The 6,720-nt window shown below is 40.7% G+C and overlaps 1 pseudogene; it reads left to right on the plus strand.

The window, feature by feature from the left end:
• The first annotated feature begins 537 nt into the window (after positions 1–537).
• Positions 538–2,903, plus strand: LOC149175618 (amidophosphoribosyltransferase, chloroplastic pseudogene; annotated as a pseudogene).
• Positions 2,904–6,720: the final 3,817 nt, after the last annotated feature.

Raw genomic sequence — 6,720 nt, forward strand, 5'->3', positions numbered from 1 at the left:
CTATTCTTCATTACATTTAACCTCTTACACAAAGAATATCTGATTATCTTTTGTCTTTTATTTTATAATTTTAATGGGTTGTTTTTTCCAGTATTGAACCAATCTTACCTAAAATTTCAAAACATTGAATGAGTCAAACAAAAAAAACTCAAACACTATTCAATTCCATGAAATTAGCTCGATAATTACATCATATATCCATTAACTCAACTTGTTTAGTGCTTTCAATCACTCTCATTGCACTTCCATATTTGACATTAAGTGTAATCCCTAGAGGAGGACCTTTGACCCTAGAAACCTTTCAAGATGGGATACTAAATGTAGTTTCCCACTTGGGTTGGGGGAGCAAGTTGGAGGTTTCGAGAAGGATGGGACAAGGGTACTCAATTTTGTCAAGAACATTGGAGATCAAAGTGACCGACATACCAAAGAATCCATCAACCCTGGGGCCGACCTTTGACTTTGAACGCATGCACACTACTAACGAATCCGATCACCCGCTTAACTGAATTGGATTAGCCGACGGATAAATTTCACCAACCTTAAATTCGCGACTAGGAATCCCCGGTTGCGCGACTCGCGATGAAATTCAAGGCGGCTGTGGAGAATCTTCCAGTTAAATTTAACAAAAGCAGAAAGATCGGATCCCTTGCTTCCCTCCGTCACCTTTCCACCGTCAATTCCCAACCGCTGCTTTAAAAGCGCGGGGACTTCAGATTCCATGGCTGAGGAGCTCTGAGATTCTTCCTGGACTTTCTTTCTATTTATTGTGAGCGAGGAAGCCTCTGTTGGTCCGGGGGGCTTTCTGTTACTCGTTCTGGTCTTTTCGCTGAGAAGAATATGGAGGCCACAGCTAGTCGTATGAGTGTGGCTATGCCGACATTGAGGGCCAACTCTGGTTCTCACAAGTCTGCTGCTGCCAGAGCTCTGGGGAAGCCCTTTGTGCGGGGCAGAAAGCTGGCCATGGCGGCGGAGGTTGGGGTAATGAATTTGCAGGAGCTATCTGGTAGGCCTGTGGCTTTGGTGAAAGCAGAAGCCATGGGGAATTTGATGGATGGGCGCTCAGCGGAGGAAGAGGAGGACGGTGGGCTGAGAGAGGAATGCGGTGTTGCTGGTGTCTATGGCGATCCGGAGGCCGGGCGACTCTGTTACCTGGCGCTACATGCTCTGCAGCACCGCGGGCAAGAAGGGGCTGGTATTGTGTCTGCGGATAACGGTGCTCTGAAGGCCATGACAGGCCTGGGTCTCGTCTCGGACGTCTTTAATGAAGAGAATCTGTGTCAGCTGAGCGGTGCCTCAGCCATTGGCCACGTGAGGTACGCCACAGCCGGGGCCTCTGTGGCGAGAAATGTTCAGCCCTTCGTGGCGGGCTACAGGTTCGGGTCTGTTGGCGTTGCACACAATGGGAATCTTGTTAATTATAAGGAGCTCAGAAGCAGGCTTGAGGACCAGGGCTCAATCTTTAATACTAGCTCTGATACTGAAGTCGTGCTTCATCTTATTGCACAGTCGAAGGCGGATTCTTTTATTTTGCGGCTTGTTGAGGCCATGGAGCAACTGGAGGGTGCTTTTTCTCTGGTTTTCATAACAGAGGATAAGCTGGTGGCCGTGCGCGACCCGCACGGGTTTCGACCCCTGGTCATGGGGAGGCGCAAGAATGGGGCCGTGGTCTTTGCCTCTGAGACGTGCGCGTTGGACCTTATTGAGGCGAGCTACGAACGCGAGGTGAGGCATGGTGAGATCGTTGTCGTGGATAAAGATGGTGTGAGCAGTATGTGCTTGATGCCGCAAAGGCAGAGGAAGGCTTGTGTTTTTGAACACATTTATTTCTCGCTTCCCAGTTCTGTTGTCTTTGGAAGGTCTGTGTATGAGTCACGGTATGAGTTTGGCCGGATATTGGCAGAGGAGGCACCGGTGGACTGTGACGTTGTGATTGCTGTGCCGGACTCTGGCATGGTGGCCGCCCTTGGGTATGCCGGGAAAAGTAAGGTGCCCTTCCAGCAGGGCTTGATTAGGTCACACTATGTCGGTAGGACTTTTATTGAGCCCTCGCAGAAGATTAGGGATTTCGGTGTGAAGCTGAAGCTGGCCCCTGTTCGCGGCGTGCTGGAGGGCAAGAAGGTTGTTGTTGTAGATGATTCTATTGTTAGGGGCACAACTTCTTCAAAGATTGTGAGAATGATTAAAGATGCAGGTGCCAAGGAGGTCCACATGAGAATAGCAAGCCCTCCAATAATCGGCTCTTGCTATTATGGCGTGGACACTCCAAGCAGAGAGAAACTGATATCCTATAGGATGAGCATTGAGGAGACCAGAAAATATATCGGCGCTGATTCCCTCGCTTTCTTGCCTCTGCACAGGCTGAGGGAGATGTTGGGGGAAGAGTCACCGTCCTTCTGTTACGCCTGCTTCTCAGGGTCATATCCTGTTCCACCTCGCGACGCTTTGCAAGAAGCCGAGGGGAAAGAAAGGACAGAGGCAGGTGAAGAGGAAGAGGACAGATTTGCAGGATTCTTGAATCAACCTGAAAGAGATATTAAGTTGGCGAATTCTTTTGATTCCAGATCTTTAGAAGCAGCTCTGGATGTTGCACTGGCCTTGAATGGTGAAAGGGATCATCCACCACAGAGTAGGGAGACTGAGCCTGAGCCTGAGCCTGAGCCTGCTGGTGTTTTGTAAGAATCAACATGAGGCATGCCCTTATTTCATTCGCTTCTTAGATTTTAGTTGTTTTCAATATATCAGCATTTATAGCAATTATGAAGACCCGTTTCATGAAATGGTGAAGCTCTGTTTTGTTATGTCCAGAGGCACATTCTACCCCCGAAGGTGGGGGGCATCCCCTTTTCTGTGTTTGTTTAAAGAAAAGGCCGAGGTTCATATATTTATTTATATTACTGTCATAGATCCATCTTTACCCTGCTCCATTATTAGATTAAATGTCCTTGGGGATAAAAAAAAAACTCCTTGTGCAAACAGATGTAGTTAAACAGTTTTGAGTCAACGCAAATGTGTTGACTTTTGCACATCTAAGTTTTCTGATCCTGGTTGGTGCTTACTAAATTAAGGGTTAAGATAGCTCTATGGTCGTATAATTATACCATATAGTTATTTACATGCAGTATAAATAGAGAGGTTCTTAGTTCAGTTTTATCCATTTTTTTGGATCATGTTCAACAAAAATTATAAACAGAATCATAGTCTAAACTAATTTCTCCTCCCTGCCTGTACTAGGGCTGGAAAACTTTTACTACATGTCAAAACTAGCGTTTGTTGGAACCTTTATTTAGCGTATAACAGTGAGCGATTCTTAACGTTATGTTGGACGTCAGGATTACATTTATAAATCGAGATCCCTGTGTTGTGGCAGGGAATATCTGGCAGTTTTGCTAGATTAATCCTTCTGGCATCTTTATTTTTTATATTATGAACTGTAATTCAAAGATTAATTGGACCTCTCAAGATGATATTTACAAGGGTTATTTGGATAGAAAATGCTTTTTAGGGTTTCAGTCGCATTAATGTTCTCAATGCATATGCTTTTGGTGTGAATGTTTATTCTTCATATTCCTTTTGTAGAACTCATGGCATGTTCTGTTGGAGGCTTGGAGCTTATGTAAATGAGCCAAGAACTCAAACTCATATTAAGTTTTTACATGGCATAACGAACGCTTTTTGGAATCTTTATTTTTTGTATAAATGCAATTGACTGTTACGGTATTATGGACCTCAGGATTAGGTTTTTTAAATCGGGATCCCTGTGTTGTGTCGGGGAAATATCTGGCTGTTTCGCTCGAGAATCTGTACTTCGTACATATTATGAACTGTTATTCAAAGGTTATTTGCCTGTCCCTCGAGTGGATTTTCATAAGGTTCTTTTGGATCCAAAATATCTTATAGGGCTTCAATTGCATTTATGGTCTTACTACATTTTTCATAATCTTCCAGTGCGGATGTTTATTTCCAGATTGCTTCCTTCTGTAGAACTCATGGCATGTTCGGTTAGAGCTTTATTCAAAAACTGAAACTTATATTTGAGCTTTTCGTTATGTTTTAAAAGATTTTTAAGAAAACTCAGCATTTCTAACAGATACCCCTGTTACTCTTGCAAACTTCTGGTCCTAATTCATTCACATAAGATTCTGAGTATATAAGCTACCTGCCTGCGTGGTGAGATTTGAGCATCTAACTCTAGTTATTTACTTTACATGCTTCCACTGGATATATGGCTTCTGCGTGGACAGATTTATAGATATCTGACCGCAATTGCAGATAAACTTTTCAACAACTTCATACTGGTTTAGCAACCTTGACTTGCTGAATTCCTATTGATTTTTGTAGTCAGTTTGTAACCCTCTTCTTATCTTCTGTCCATCTTAGTGATAAAAAGTAAGACATAATCCTTACCAGAATAAATTTTCTTTTACATTTTGCAGAAGTTATATCTTGATTGACTGGATTTGCATAACCTGGCAGCCGATAGAATGACAGATATTGCTGAACGTGATTTATCTATTTTATAAATTGTACCTAATTACTTACAAATTACAACCATAGTAGCCATTCCTGGATAAAAGTTTACAGAAACATAAATATAATAAAATCCTGTCTATCCCGACGAAATATAAAATCTAAGTTCTTCCTGTTAAATATACATTTCAAAACTGCCCTGCTATATAATACTCAGGACTCGGTTCCATGGTTCTATGGAAGTTCACCATTAATATTGGAACCAATGTTCTGATACTTGGACTTGGGGTTGGAATTGATAGCAGGTCCACTTGGACTTGAATTTGACTCAGCTCGGATTTGACTGGTTTGAATTTTCTGATATGTTCTATTGAAAAATATGCAAAGTATTGCAATTTTAATGAAAATATATTTTAAAGATTCCAAACCATTGGACACAAAATATACGGTCTGCTTATGTACACCATGTAAGGGTGAATGTATCAAAATGGCACCAAGTGCAATATATATCTGAAACAAAAAACATAATCAAGGCCAATAGGGTCCAAAAAACAACATGCTATAAGCCTCTGGCCTACTACATATCATTGATCAACATTATAAATCATCAATCTCATCACCACCGTTGGAAATGGGAAAGCTTGGCCTAAGCTGCTATAAGACCATTTTCTGGCTTGGTGTCTTTGGACTGTCGGAACCTCTAGGGACATCTAAAATTGAAGTAGTATTTCTTGTTGAAGCACAACTCAATGAGAAATGTGTGAGGCAAATATTGGGGTAGGAGGTGGGGTTTGGTTCTCTATATAGTGTGCTACTAGGGTTTAAAACTTTAAAGTGAGAGAATCTAGGGTTTAGGTAAACAATTTTAAAAATTTGCTGTTACTCCAAAAAAGTGCTATGATGTGTTGGGACTAAACCAGTGTTGACTTGATCAAGGAAAGCCAAGTTGGTACTCTAATGGGTCAACTCGACCGAATTTGAGTTCGGAGTCGACTCAGTTTTAAACCACTGATTGTTGGAACAAGTAATGCCAAGAAAATGTCTTGCTTATATAGATGTTGCAACTTTTCTTTACCAGATGCTTAAATGAATGATATATCTTACATCCAGTTTAGCAAATATAAAGTAATATGATTGGATGGAACAAGGCAACTGGACTAACTGTATAAGAGATAATTTAATAGCATTAATGTAGGTCAACACACTCCTAAACAATAGATATAGTGCCAACACTAAGTAAGATATAGTGGCGCTAATAATTGTAGGTCAAGCAACTATTATAAACCAGTAGAAACAATTAATTGGCAATGAGTTATCTCCTATGCAAACTTCCATTATGACATTTTTTGTTGAAGTGGAAGAAGTTTCTAGTATATATTGGAAAATTATACCAAAATAATAAAATAAAAGTAGCAGTTATATGAAGAAAAAATATGAAAGAGGCCGTAGTTGTTTCAAAACAAAGTCATTGATTTCTAAAATCTACCTTAGTATAGCAATAATCATTGGTAAGAATGATGTTTTTGTGTATAGCTCAGTTGGCGGGGTGCCGGGCTCCTAACCTAATGGTTGCAGAGTTGAGCCCTGCCATACCCAAAGTGGGCATGACTTATAATATTGGAAGGGGTGCAAAGAAAAAGTTTGCCCAAACAAGAGGGGCTATGATAGAATACTAATGGAGCTAATTGTGAAATAACATAACTTAAGTGATGAAGGTAGAATGTTAACCTGGTGGCTAAGAAAAAAGGTAAAAATAGATAGATTGGTTGATAAGCATGCACATGGACAAACTTTTAAGTTTCTTCTTTTCCAAAATGATCTTACATACTGGTTATTACTAGTAAATTTATCATTTTGCATGCAATGATCTAGATTTATGAAGGAATGAAATGAAATACATATTTAAACAAAAACATAGAGATACTACAAAACAAAACTTCAATTAATAAATAGCAATTGCTGAAAATTGTTTACATGCAAGAAGGTGACAAACTAGCTCGATCAATGGTAGCTTATCTCTAAGAAGAGATGTGACGACTACAAGCCTTCTGCACTGAGTTATAATGAGGCTCTCAAGCCTTTTTATCATCAAGAAACAATGGAAAACCTTAATCAACCAAAAACCTAGCCCTTGGAGATGAAGCACCAAAAGCTTGTGGGCCTTGCTGGGGTCAGTTGGAATGTTAACTTCATGGGGTTGTAACTTTGGCATACAATCTTTTTTGGCACGCATGACAGCCCATTAGAAAG

This window comes from Pinus tabuliformis, chromosome 4_1, assembly GCF_031772625.1.
Source record: "Pinus tabuliformis cultivar Carrire ecotype Pingquan chromosome 4_1, CPIR1, whole genome shotgun sequence".
Taxonomy (NCBI): Eukaryota; Viridiplantae; Streptophyta; class Pinopsida; order Pinales; family Pinaceae; genus Pinus; species Pinus tabuliformis.